A 14,277-nucleotide genomic window follows, 5' to 3' on the forward strand; every position below is an offset into this window, starting at 1 on the left:
ACTTTTAATGTCACAGTTTGTGATTTGCTGTCTGGATTCACTCTGTTCTTTTTGCACTGCAGGTATGATGATGATCAGATTCCTAAGGATAAGATTTAGAAGGTAGGCGTGTCGGGCAGAGAAATCAGCTGAGGGAAGAGGACAAATTCCCTTTTCATAGTACAAACTGTGGACAGGTGAGTGCCTTTGGGGATGGGCTGGACACTGCTTATTGAAACACATTATTATAATTTTTAATACATTTGTAGAAATGTCAATTAAATGTGTGATATTTCAAAAATACACCTAATATCCAATTTCAATGATGATTATCTTTTATTTATATTCTGCCTTTCAGGCATTTCAAAGCGGATTATATTCAGATACTGTAGGTCTTATCCTGTCTCTAGAGGGCTCACAATCTGTTATCCTCCACCTGCCCCAGCCCCTCCCTCATAAGGAGAATTTTAGTGCATTGGAGACACCCTGCAGTGAGGGTGCCTGGGGTGATGATATGTTTATTTGTTATACCCAGAGAAATTAAAAATATCTTTTCAATCGAAACACAGATAAAGGTGAATTTTCCAAGAGTTGTGTAAATAGCATATCTCATGCATATGCTATTTTGTAAACCTCAAAATACAAGTGTAAGTAAAGGTATGCAAATAAATTTGCATGTGTAAAAAAGGGGGTGGGCCAACATTTATGCGACTAAATTGCTATTTTAAAAGCAATTTACACATGTAAATTTGGCAGCTTACTCGCGTATATTTATACCTACTCTTGTGAATGTTTTAAAAGTTAAATCCTGACTGGGTAGGGGTCTGGGTGAAATGTGGGCTCAATAATCTGTAGATGAGCTGGTGTACTAATTGGTAAAACTAATAATTTCAATACCGCCCGCATGTTAGAAAATCTCCTGACTTAGTGAAAGCTGATTTACTGGTGGGGATGGGGGATAAATGAGTGTAAATTACTCACGTAAAATCTCAATGCGCATATTTTTAAAGTTAAATGTAAAAATACTTGGATGTAGTAGTTGTTTGCTACTTATCCGGATAAATTCTGATTTATCTGCCTAAATCTTGAAAGTCAATACAAAATGAGTGCAGACCCTCTGAATATATCAGAGGTACATATATGTTAAAATACCATTTATTTCCACAATCACCTAATAATTTTTTATTAACATTCTTTTTAAAGATCTTCTTCATATCCCCAACATGTGTTTTCAACAAGGAGCTATCCCACAATCTTAATAATTAAAGCATAATCATAGCCCCCAATCGACGCTCCACTTTCCCAACCACTCATACACACTCATTAATACATGTTTCATTATCCCAAATAAAATTACATGTAGTAAGAGAACAAACCCCACTACAGTAAATTGTGCCACATAGTACCCAAATTCCACAATAAGGACAATGACAACACAATATCAGTAGATTGAATTCCCAACTTCAATTGGTATAATTCATACGGCTCCTGACGAGGACCCTTGTTTCACCCTCAATGGGCTTCTTCAGGGGACATTCATCAAAGTGAATTTCGGACAAAATCCCTTCAGAACTCCAAGATTGTCTTTTAAATGAAAGCACCACCGTTTTCACCAATCTTCACATCGCTCAAATCTTCTCTAAATATCTTCCTTAAATCGATCACTGTCCAAACCCGAATTCCAATTTATGCACTGCAGTATATATCCCACAGCACAACAGCGTGCTTAAAACACCGATTATAATGACAATCCTTTTCCATACAACTTCACAACAGCATCTTTTCATGGACGGTTAATCTCCTTGTCGATGACACTTGCTGGCTGAATGGTGAAATGCTGAAGGGACGTTTAAGGTTACGGAAACGTTAATGCGCTCCTGCTTTCAAAAAATGACCCTAAATATGTATTACCGCGAAATGCAGTATAAGTTTCTGTGGAGGGCGTATATATCCTCCAAGGTGGCATATGAATCTCATCTTACACCCTCGGCAATATCTGGGAAATGTGTAATCAGGTGGAGGGAACGCTCTCACATATGTTTTGGTGTTGCCCACTAATCAGAAAATATTGGGGACGAATTATTTACTATTTGGCGGACGTGTTGGACATTGTGGTAACTCCGACGCTGCAACCAGTGCTGTTTGATTGGTTTCCTCTTTTGCTCTTAAGAGGCCAGGGATCACGCTTGTTCTTTCGCAAAACCTGCTATGTGGGTACGAAATTAATATTAATCCACTGGAAAAACCCGACCCCACCATCATTTTGGGATGGAATGCATGATCTCCCAGACTTCTCCACGCCATCGCAGTAACTTCCTGCAAACCTGGAATGAATATATCCAGTCACTGTGGCATCGTTCCAGAAGTTCTGGATTCACAACGTGTTGTTTGGTTACACAATTCACTGAATCCAGACATTTTCTATGGGGGGATACAGGGAGCCTCAGGTACTGTTATAAAATCCTTTGTCATGCATGTGCATGTAAGAGTCACAGTGCATCTGCAGTGCCTATTGTGGTCTGTACATTTTTGCAAGCAAGAAAATTGTTTAAACTAAAATGCCCTAATCCACACTTGCAAGGCAGCACTGCAAACAGGAATGAGCAGAAAATCCTGTGAAAGGCTTTGGAAGCATTCAGAACCAGCATGAAGCCCGGAGCCTTACCTTTATTAATGAAATGAACCTTCTGGTATTGTTAGAGGAACTGCGGCCCTTAACGAAACCTGTTTGATACAAATACAAGAAACTAGGCAAGACCTATTCAAGCTGAAGCTGCTATACTTTAGCAAGCATTTCTATATCTTTATTTATTAAAGAGAGAAGTTGGTATGAGTTACAGTCTTGAATATCCTTATCTTTTTTTGTAGATACTTACTAAAAACTTGAGTATTATTTAGATAATTAAACAAATCGCAAAATAAAGGCTTTGAATAAAGGTACCCATCATGTCTAGGCCACTTACCATTTGGCAAGGTGTTAATAGTCAATTGTATTTCAGGGCTGTAAGTGCCTTGGAAATTGATGCAGCCACAAATATTCCACAACGCCTGATTAATGTTATCTTCTCATATATCACAGCCCCACTGATGTCCTTGATGCCCACCACCTGCTTCTTAATAGCTCTGACTAGCGCAGATTTCCATTTGTTTTCCCTTGGAAAACTTAAAGGATCAATCCGCTTGAGTCACTTGTAGCTCCTTAAACTGCTCCCTGGCAAGCTGCAAAGCTTGATATATGTTTGGCGAGCAATGCTGGTTCTCTGTACGTACCAGGATCAGTCCAGACTGCTGGGTTGTGTCTCCCTTCCAGCAGGTGGAGTCAGAGAAAAAAGTTGAAGGCACCCTCTCATAACCCAGTGTGCCACCTGCGATCCCTCAGTATTTCTCTGACTCCAGCAGGTGAAGGAAGACATGCCCTGCGGTCCTGATCTTTTCTAAATTGAGTGTTTGTTTCTATTGAAAGGGGGTTCTTTGCTCCTTAATGATCATTGACTAGATCAGCCTTAGTAAGTACTTAAAAAAAAAATAAAAAATTACAATTAAATAAATTTGGTTAGAGCAGCATAAAGGGCTTTGTGCCCACAAGCCTTGATACCCGGAGGGAGTGAGTAATACCCGGGTAGGGGGGATTTACCGGGGGGCCGGTCCCTCCCCCCTCCGATTCCAGAGACGCGTCATTCCTCTGAAGGGAGCTATTTCCTGTTACATTCCAGGGAGGTACATTCCCCTGATTCACTGGCTCCATTTTTTTATAAAAAAAAAAAAAAAAAAAAGGACTTCAAAGCCTGCTCTAAGTATCCGGGGCTCCGGAGGAACTTACTGATTCTTTTATATTTCTGCCATGCCGCGGGGATCGCGGTGTTCGGTGTGTGGAGAGCCGGCGCGCGGCTCTTCTGCGAGAACCTCTGTCACCGTTGCCTCCCCGGGGACGAAGGGCCTTCAGAACTGCCTGTTTCAGGCAGAAGAGCGTCTCTGCCTTGTTCGCGTGGCTTAGGAAGGGCTCAGACAGCTCCTCTCCATCAGCCTGCCCTGTCCCCGCTAAACGCGGGAACGGCGGCCATTTTGGAATTCTCGGGCTCCGATGCTGCACAAAGTCCTGGGGGAGGGGATCTTCCTCCGCCACTTTCCCCTCATGGTTTAAGCCCCAAAAGGTCTTTAGATGTGGAATTGGAAGCCCTACCTCCTTCTGTCTTGCCCCCGGGGGGGGGGTCTTAAAGAGGCAGCATCCTTTTTCATCACAGTTTATTTTGCTGCTGCACAAAGCATATATGGAGGCAGAGGCAGATTTGGATTGGCAGCAGTCTCCACCTGCTAAGGTCCCTAGACCTGCAGAAAGGCCTGTAGTTCCTGCAGTTCCTATACCCCGTCTAGCCCCTGATCAGGTGGTTCTGCCACCAGCTATTCCCCTGGACCCCGCACCCCAAAACCCTTCCACGGCGGACACTGCGGGCGATGAGGTTGAAGATTCTGCTCTCGTGGAAGGGGATGACCCACAGGTGCTCCGCTTATTTCGCAGGGAGGAGCTGGACCCTCTAATCCCTCTTGTTCTGGAAGAGCTTGATATTCCAGCACCGCAGCCAGTGGCGGATCCTTTCCCAGGGGGCTGAGGACTCCGCCTAAAGCCTTTCCCTTTCACCCGAAGCTTTGTCAGCTGCTTACTCGGGAATGGGACTCACCAGAGGCTAGTCTGAGGGTTAGTAGGGCCATGGAAAAACTCTATCTGCTTCCACAGGAGTCCTTGGAGTTGCTGAAGGTCCCTAAGGTGGACGCGGCCGTCTCAGCGATTGCTAAGTGCACGACCATTCTGGTGACGGGAGGCACAGCTCTGAAGGACCTCCAGGATAGGAAGCTCAAGGTTCTTCTCAAATGGATTTTTGAGGTTTCGGCGCTAGGTGTTAGGGCGGCCGTTTGCAGTAGCCTCATGCAGAGAGCTATCCTTCGGTGGGTGCAACAGTTGCTCACCTCTCAAGATCTCCCCCCGGCAGAGCTGGACCAGGCGAATCGTTTGGAGTCGGCAGTTTCTGCTAGGAGGTTTCTTTGAGTCCACAACTGGGCGGTTGATGCTACGTCAAAATTGTGGCTGGGTTCCTTCCCATTCAAAGGAAACTTGTTTTTCAGTAATGAGCTGGAGCATCTCATTAAAGACTTGGGGGATAATAAGGTTTACAAGCTCCCGGAGGACAAGCCTCATTCTTCTTGCACTTTTGGATCGTTCAGGGGTCGTTTCCGGACAGGTAGGGCCCCGTCCTTTGCTCCGAGGCAGACGTCCACGAGGTCCCAGGCTTGGGCCCATTCCTTTTGCGGGAGACGGCCTCTGCGTGAGGGAGCCTCCCAAGGTTTCTCTACCACCAAGTCTGCCCAATGAAGGTGCACTGGCCCATTCCTCGGTTCCAGAGATTGGAGGACGTCTCTCTCAGTTTCGTGAGGAATGGGTCAAGATCACCTCGGATCAGTGGGTTATAAACATCATAGAACACGGTTACACGTTGGATTTTGCTCGCCCGTTGCAGGACCTCTTCTTGGTGTCGCCTTGTGGGTCCTAGATAAAGCAACAGTTGATACTCCAGACCTTGGGCCGGTTGAAAGATCTAGGGTCAATTGTCCCGGTCCCAATGGCCGAACATCGGACTGGATGGTACTCCATCTACTTCGTGGTCCCCAAGAAGGAGGGATCCTTCCGTCCGATACTGGACTTAAAGACGGTCAACAGGGCACTTCGGGTTCCTCGTTTTTGCATGGAGACGTTGAGGTCCGTCATTGCGGCCGTCCACAAAGGCGAATTTTTGGCCTCCTTGGATCTGACGGAGGCTTATCTGTACATAGGAATCCAGGAGCGTCATCAGAGATTTCTCCGGTTTATGGTCTTGGGTGAACATTACCAATTTCGGGCGCTCCCGTTTGGCCTAGCGACGGCTCCTCGAGTGTTTACCAAGGTGATGGTGGTGGTGGCAGCAGCAGCCCTCAGACGAGAGGGGATTCTGGTTCATCCCTACTTGGACGACTGGCTCATTCGGGCGAAGTTGGAAGCTCTTTGCAAAGTGGCAGTTCAGGCAGTATTACATCATCTTCGCTCCCTCAGTTGGGTAGTCAACTTCGCAAAGAGTCAATTGGTACCTTCCCAGGAATTACAATTCCTGGGAGCCCGTTTTGACATGGCTGTGGGCAAGGTTTTTCTCCCACAGGACAGAATGCTCAAGCTGATGTCTCAGGTGTGCCGCCTTTTGGCCCTCCCTTTGCCCACGGTGTGGGATTATTTGCAAGTTCTTGGTTCTATGGCATCTACTCTGGAGGTGGTCCCCTGGGCGTTTGCGCATCTGCGACCATTGCAGAGGGCGTTGCTTTCCCGCTGGGATCCCAAGTCAGAGGAGTTCCATCTGCCTCTGCCCCTCATGGAGCTCGCCAGGTCCAGTCTCGAATGGTGGTTAGTTCCCAGTCACTTACAGAAGGGGATGGATCTAGAGAATCCCCAGTGGATAATTGTGACGACGGATGCCAGTCTTTCTGGCTGGGGGGCAGTCTGCCAGTCGCAGTCGGCTCAGGGAAAGTGGATGCCTCAGCAGTCCAAGTGGTCCATCAATCGCTTGGAGACTAGAGCGGTTCGTCTAGCGTTACGCAATTTTCTGCCACTTGTTCATCATCGATCGGTGAGAGTTATCTCCGACAATGCGACACCGGTGGCGTACATCAACAGACAAGGTGGTACAAAGAGTCGTCCAGTTGCCACGGAGGCGGACAGGTTGATGGTCTGGGCGGAATGCAATCTGGTTCGTTTGGCGGCCTCTCACGTAGTCGGAGTAGACAACGTTCAAGCAGACTTTCTCAGTCGCCAGCAGCTAGACCCCGGAGTGTGGGAGCTCTCCGGGAAGGCAATGCGGTTCCTGACTCATCGGTGGGGGACACCCCGACTGGACCTGATGGCTACTAGGCTGAATGCGAAGGCGGCTCGCTTTTTCAGTCGCCGGAGGGAACACGGGCGGAAGGGGTAGATGCCTTGGTCCTTCCGTGGACCTGCGACGTGCTACTCTGTGTTTCCTCCTTGGCCGCTTTAGATCGGTCTTCTCCTCAGGCTCAGGAATTGAGGAGGCTAGATGTACGCCGGATACTTCTACAATACTTAGAAGTTACTAATGCTTTTCGTCTCTCAGACCATCTTTTTGTCTTATGGAGCAGTCCTAAGAAGGGATGTCAGGCTTCCAAGGCTACCATTGCGCGATGGCTAAAGGACACCATCGCTTCGGCAAACATTTGTCATGGCCGGCCAGTACCTAATGGTCTGAAAGCTCATTCGATTAGGTCTCAGGCCTCATCATGGGCTGAGAGCCAATGTGTTTCGCCGCAGGAGATCTGCAGAGCAGCGACTTGGAAATCTTTGCACACATTTGCTAAGCATTATCGTTTAGACGTCCGAGCTCCGGAAGTCGATTCCTTTGGCAGCAGTGTTCTTCGTGCGGGACTCTCCGTGCCCCACCCCATTTAGGGCAGCTTGGGTACATCCCAGCAGTCTGGACTGATCTAGGTATGTACAGGGAAAGGAAAATTGGTTCTTACCTGCTAATTTTCGTTCCTGTAGTACCAAGGATCAGACACCCGCCCAGAGATATAGTTTTCCGGAGAGTCCGCTCAATTGTTTCTTTTTTTCTTTCTTTCTGCAAGGTTTAGGAGACTATGAAGAATGACGATTTTTGATACTGTTTTATATCCGTGCTCTTTTTATGTATATACGGTAGTTTTTAGCGCTCTTTACTTGTGGTTTTTTTTGTTCTTGATCTAGTCATTGATTGTTCAACTTAAATTTTCTGCTTTGATATTGAATATACTGAGGGATCGCAGGTGGCACACTAGGTTATCAGAGGGTGCCTTCAACCTTTTTCTCTGACTCCACCTGCTGGAAGGGAGACACAACCCAGCAGTCTGGACTGGTCCTTGGTACTACAGGAACGAAAATTAGCAGGTAAGAACCAATTTTCCTTTCTTATCTTCTTGAAGAAGCCGTCCTGCTTCTCCAGTCTGGCTGACTATAATCCTGCATCTCACGACAACCAGGGTTTCCCACCTAAGCATGGGATTGTAATCAAAAGTTTAGGATTGCATCTGATACCAGTTGCTCAAAATTTGGGTTCCCAGGAAGAGAAACATTAAATCTCCAAAGTCTTTTCTAAACTCTAGGAACCTCAAAATGCAATGTAACTGAAAGTGAATGGTGATCTGATATAGTGGATGAATCTAAATGAAGTGTAATGGTGGGGATGCCCAAGAAAAAAAGCTGTTCTGCTACAAGTGTTGTGGCTGGGGGAGAAGAAACATTAGCTTAGAGGACTCCAGCAAACTCTTAAAGCTGACAGGGAGAAATACTGGAGTGAGACTGGAAGAGCTATCGAGAGCAGGCTGTAAACCTTAGTATCAAAAGGACATCTTTCCTTGAGGGACATATTCAGCTTGGCATTTGTGCTCTGTCTGCAGCTATTTTTAATGTGTTTATTTCCCCTAGGTAAGAAAACGTCTGATCTAGGGGTTATTTATAAAATATATGCAGACAATGTACAATTGTGTCCAATGCGATTCCTGGTGAAATTCCTTTACATCACTTTCAGTTTTGCTTTAAACAAATTCAAAGTTGGTTAACTGAAAATGGTTTATTTTTGAATTGTGGGAAGACATCTGTGCTCTCGATTGAGAGAAGTACCTCGGGGCCATTGGTTAATATCAGTATTGATAATCATGTTATAAAGATACAGAAGGAAGCCCGAAACCTCTAAATTATCATTTAAAGCTCAGATTTCCAGAGTGGCAAGAACAATGTTTTATAAGATGAAGATTTAGTATTTTAAACATATGTCAGTTAATGATTTTAAAACTGTTGTACAAGCTGCAATTCTTACTCATGTAGATTATTGTAATGCTGTCTATGTGGGATTACCTGCTTATTTGCTAAAGGTTCTACAGCTTGTGCAAAATGTTGTAGAAAGAATCATTTTTGGATTATGATGGGGAGAGAGACTGATACTTTTATGGTTGCCTATGTCAGAGGATCCTTTTTTTTAAATATTTAAAGTTTTTTTTATTATCCAGTATAATGTAAAGCTTACAAACAGTAGTACAAAGATAGGCAAATACAGAACTTTTGTATAAAATACCTAACAGTTCCAGTGCAATATCGTTTCCTCAGGTGAACAGATATCCAGATGTAGAATTGCCATTTCCCACTCTTGCTTAGTAATCCCCCCTCCCCTTGCCACTTCTCAGATCCTCCTCGTACTATCAGTTTCGCTGTTCCATCTGTGCTATGTGTTGAATCAGCGGTGTCCACATCCTATAAAATTTGCGTGTGCTGTCCCACCTATGGGCCATTAATTTCTCCATATAATGTATTTGTCTTACTTTGCCGTAGAGCTGCATGAGTGTGGGTGGGTTTGTACATTTCCACTGAGCGGCGATCACTAGTCTGGCAGCAGTAGTAAGATAATAAAACGTTTTTTGTTTTTCATCATCTAGATCTGGATAGGGGAGGTCGAGTAACCAGAACTCTGCTTGTAGGGGAACTTGAACGCCCCACGCTTTATCCACCAATCCTTTCAAGCACTCCAAAACCCCTGCAGCTTAGGACATTGCCACCACATCTGCCAATATGGTCCTCTCTGGGAACACGGTCGCCAGCAAGTAGGTGAGCGGCCTGGGCACCATTTGGCCACTCTCTGGGGAATAATGCCAGGGATAAAGGAGTCTGTATCTATTCTCCATCATGGATGCAGACATGGAAAATTGGCCTAGAGCCTGAAAACATTCCTGCCAGTTATTGCAATCCCGGTCCCAAGCCAACAGATGGGTTGCTCTCCCATCCGTGGTATATATCAAGAGGATCCTTTTTAAGGTGTTTACAGTCTTACTTCCCTGTAAATGAAGCCCCACCGGCAATAACAGAGAAGGTGTCTAAATACCTGAATGGATGGAGAAGAACAACCTGCGGTTAAATTTACTTAAAACGAAAATGTTATGCTTTTCATTCAAGGCGGAGCTCCCATCTGATCTTGTTAATTACCCAATAATGGTTAAGGGAGCTGTTATTCCAGTGAAGACAGTAGTAAAGAATTTGGGAATCTTATTTGATCCCCATTTAACTTTTCTAGCTCAGCTAAGGTCTATTTTGAAAGCATGATTTTATAAATTACATACATTACATCATATGTGTTATATTCTTGATAGAACCGATTTTCAAAACGCTGGTTGAGTCCTTTGTGGCTATTGTAATGCCGTCCCAGCCTTCGAGCATTAAGAGTTTTACAGATTCATAATGGGATCACATTACACCCATGTTGCATGAGTTGCAGTCAATCCGATCAGAATGGATCTTTTACGACCTTATGTACCTGGAAGAGGGGGTTCTTCCCAAGACTGGGTTATTTAGCGACCCCGTCCATAAAATCTATTTATTTCAAAGAAACTAGAAGCCGAGCATTTTCTGTAATATGTTCTGTAATTTGGGGTAAGCCACCTGTCACTTTGCGGGCATTTCTGATAATAACATTTTTAGGAAAAAGTGAAAGCTTTTTGTTCCGTTTGGGAAGCAATCAGTAATTAACTATTTGTGCGATGTGCATCCTATTTATGATTCAGGTTTGTGTACCTGTTTTGTGTTCTTTCTGTTTTGATTTTATTGTAATGTATTTTATTGTGTTGTAATCTGCTTAGCTGACTTGGAGTGTTATAAGCAGTCTACAATGTTTTTAATAAAAACATATGCCAATCCCATTCTTTAGCAGGGACATTTGAGTGGTATGCGCCAGTCCATTCCTTGTGACCTTCCTCTCAAATCTTGTTGTGTATTCCATCCTGCATGGTTACCACCTTCAAATTACCAGATCTAGAGTATTTTCAATTGCCACTCTAGTATTATGGAATATGTTGTCTCTTGAGCTGCAACAGGAGCAGGACTATTTGACATTTTGTAAACATGTGAAAGCAGTTTTATATAAACAGGCATATAATGGTATGATGATTTAATTTTGAGTGTTGTCTTAAAGGTATAATGGTCTGTGTTATAGATGTTTTAGATTTTATTTTTGTTGATTTTAATTTTGTTTGAATTTAATATTTTATGTTTTTTCTATATTATGTTTATGTAATTATAATCTACACAGAACAAATTGGATTCGCAGAGTATAAAATATATAAACAGATAAAGTATCAGACAACTTGTTGAAAAAGGCCTGCTGGTCCACATTTGGCCTATAGACATTGACAAATGTGAAATTATGTGAAAACCCTGTATATGCCAGAATAACAGGTCTCAATAAGACTTGTTCAGGACCACAGGTAAAGTTTTGTTACAATATATATGCCCCTTGACTTCTGGTCGTATCCCATCCAGCTGCTCTGTTTTACTTTAGTGGGGTTTATTATGTATTATGAAGGTAATTATGTAATTTCTCTGAATGACAGTGTTTACATTTGTGGAATATAAGATTTTTTAATTAAATAAAACCCTTATTTTTTTTCAAAAAATCACAGGCGAGCACTCTTAATAGGTAAAGAAAGTCCTCTCACGTTTAAATAAACATAATTAACAGTAGACACAATTATATAAAATGGTGTTTAAATAAATGCCCTTTTTAAAGAGTTTGGTCCCTTCCTTGTGCTGAAGCAGGCAATAAAAGACTGTAAAAAATGGTTTTCCAAGCTCAGTGCTCTATCTTCATGCCTCAGAGAAACATCAAACTTGCTGACTATCTTCTGATAAAAATTGTCCACACTTGTGCACATTTTCTTGAATTTTAACTAGAACGACCAAATGTCAACAATCTCTTCCCCAAAATTCCCATGCTAGCAGGTATAGGCACTCTCCTAAATCACACAATAAGGAAAAACAGAAGTCAAAGTGGGGAAACCACTGATCAAGTCAACCTAAACTTGACTTGGGGGGGGGGGGTGGCCACAAAGGACTCCCTGGCCACCCCCCCCAAACCTCTCCCCAAAAAATAGCCTCCAGGGTCAGGGCTTCCATTAGGCAAACTAGGCTGTCACCTAGAGTGCCAAAATTTTGGGGACAGCAAAATCCCAGCAGTGCAAGACCCAGAGGGATGCAGGGCCAAAGAAAGGAGTGGTGTGCCCGACCCACTGCTGCTGATAGGAGGGAGCCCGACCCACTGCTGCTGATAGGAGGGAGCCCGACCCACTGCTGCAGATAGGAGGGAGCCCGACCCACTGCTGCTGATAGGAGGGAGCCCGACCCACTGCTGCTGATAGGAGGGAGCCCGACCCACTGCTGCTGATAGGAGGGAGAGCTGTGCCCGTCCCACTGCTGCTGATAGGAGGGAGCCCGACCCACTGCTGCTGATAGGAGGGAGAGCTGTGCTGGTCCCACTGCTGCTGATAGGAGGGAGCCCGACCCACTGCTGCAGATAGGAGGGAGCCCGACCCACTGCTGCAGATAGGAGGGAGCCCGACCCTCTGCTGCTGATAGGAGGGAGCCCGACCCACTGCTGCTGATAGGAGGGAGCCCGACCCACTGATGCTGATAGGAGGGAGCCCGACCTACTGCTGCTGATAGGAGGGAGAGCTGTGCTGGTCCCACTGCTGCTGATAGGAGGGAGCCCGACCCACTGCTGCTGATAGGAGGGAGCCCGACCCTCTGCTGCTGATAGGAGGGAGCCCGACCCACTGCTGCTGATGGGAGGGAGCCCGACCCACTGCTGCTGATGGGAGGGAGAGCTGTGCCTGTCCCACTGCTGCTGATGGGAGGGAGAGCTGTGCCTGTCCCACTGCTGCTGATAGGAGGGAGCTGGTCCCACTGCTGCTGATAGGAGGGAGAGCTGTGGCCGTCCCTCTGCTGCTGATAGGAGGGAGAGCTGTGCCTGTCCCACTGCTGCTGATAGGAGGGAGCTGGTCCCACTGCTGCTGATAGGAGGGAGAGCTGTGCCCGTCCCACTGCTGCTGATGGGAGGGAGAGCTGTGCCGGTCCCACTGCTGCTGATGGGAGGGAGAGCTGTGCCGGTCCCACTGCTGCTGATGGGAGGGAGAGCTGTGCCCGTCCCACTGCTGCTGATGGGAGGGAGAGCTGTGCCGGTCCCACTGCTGCTGATGGGAGGGAGAGCTGTGCCCGTCCCACTGCTGCTGATGGGAGGGAGAGCTGTGCCGGTCCCACTGCTGCTGATGGGAGGGAGAGCTGTGCCGGTCCCACTGCTGCTGATGGGAGGGAGAGCTGTGCCGGTCCCACTGCTGCTGATGGGAGGGAAAGCTGTGCCCGTCCCACTGCTGCTGATGGGAGGGAGAGCTGTGCCGGTCCCACTGCTGCTGATGGGAGGGAGAGCTGTGCCGGTCCCACTGCTGCTGATGGGAGGGAGAGCTGTGCCGGTCCCACTGCTGCTGATGGGAGGGAGAGCTGTGCCGGTCCCACTGCTGCTGATGGGAGGGAGAGCTGTGCCGGTCCCACTGCTGCTGATAGGAGGGAGCTGGTCCCACTGCTGCTGATAGGAGGGAGAGCTGTGGCCGTCCCACTGCTGCTGATAGGAGGGAGAGCTGTGCCTGTCCCACTGCTGCTGATAGGAGGGAGCTGGTCCCACTGCTGCTGATAGGAGGGAGAGCTGTGCCCGTCCCACTGCTGCTGATGGGAGGGAGAGCTGTGCCTGTCCCACTGCTGCTGATGGGAGGGGGAGCTGTGCCGGTCCCACTGCTGCTGATGGGAGGGAGAGCTGTGCCCGTCCCACTGCTGCTGATGGGAGGGAGAGCTGTGCCGGTCCCACTGCTGCTGATGGGAGGGAGAGCTGTGCCTGTCCCACTGCTGCTGATGGGAGGGAGAGCTGTGCCCGTCCCACTGCTGCTGATGGGAGGGAGAGCTGTGCCGGTCCCACTGCTGCTGATGGGAGGGAGAGCTGTGCCTGTCCCACTGCTGCTGATGGGAGGGAGAGCTGTGCCGGTCCCACTGCTGCTGATGGGAGGGAGAGCTGTGCCCGTCCCACTGCTGCTGATGGGAGGGAGAGCTGTGCCGGTCCCACTGCTGCTGATGGGAGGGAGAGCTGTGCCCGTCCCACTGCTGCTGATGGGAGGGAGAGCTGTGCCGGTCCCACTGCTGCTGATGGGAGGGAGAGCTGTGCCGGTCCCACTGCTGCTGATGGGAGGGAGAGCTGTGCCGGTCCCACTGCTGCTGATGGGAGGGAGAGCTGTGCCCGTCCCACTGCTGCTGATAGGAGGGAGAGCTGTGCCGGTCCCACTGCTGCTGATGGGAGGGAGAGCTGTGCCGGTCCCACTGCTGCTGATGGGAGGGAGAGCTGTGCCGGTCCCACTGCTGCTGATGGGAGGGAGAGC

At 47.2% G+C, this 14,277-nt stretch overlaps 1 protein-coding gene across 4 annotated transcripts in view; it reads left to right on the forward strand.

Moving 5' to 3' along the window:
- Positions 1 to 14,277, forward strand: part of ARNT2 (aryl hydrocarbon receptor nuclear translocator 2) — a 251,764-nt gene that overhangs the window by 44,207 nt on the left and 193,280 nt on the right. Inside the window, exon 3 of one of the 4 annotated variants that reach the window (XM_029574578.1) lies at positions 63 to 176. The exons of the other annotated variants lie outside the window; for them this stretch is intronic. The gene's annotated coding sequence lies outside the window, so the exon portion shown is untranslated. The remainder of the gene's footprint in view (positions 1 to 62; positions 177 to 14,277) is intronic. 4 annotated transcript variants of the gene reach the window in all.

Source organism: Rhinatrema bivittatum, chromosome 13, assembly GCF_901001135.1.
Source record: "Rhinatrema bivittatum chromosome 13, aRhiBiv1.1, whole genome shotgun sequence".
Taxonomy (NCBI): Eukaryota; Metazoa; Chordata; class Amphibia; order Gymnophiona; family Rhinatrematidae; genus Rhinatrema; species Rhinatrema bivittatum.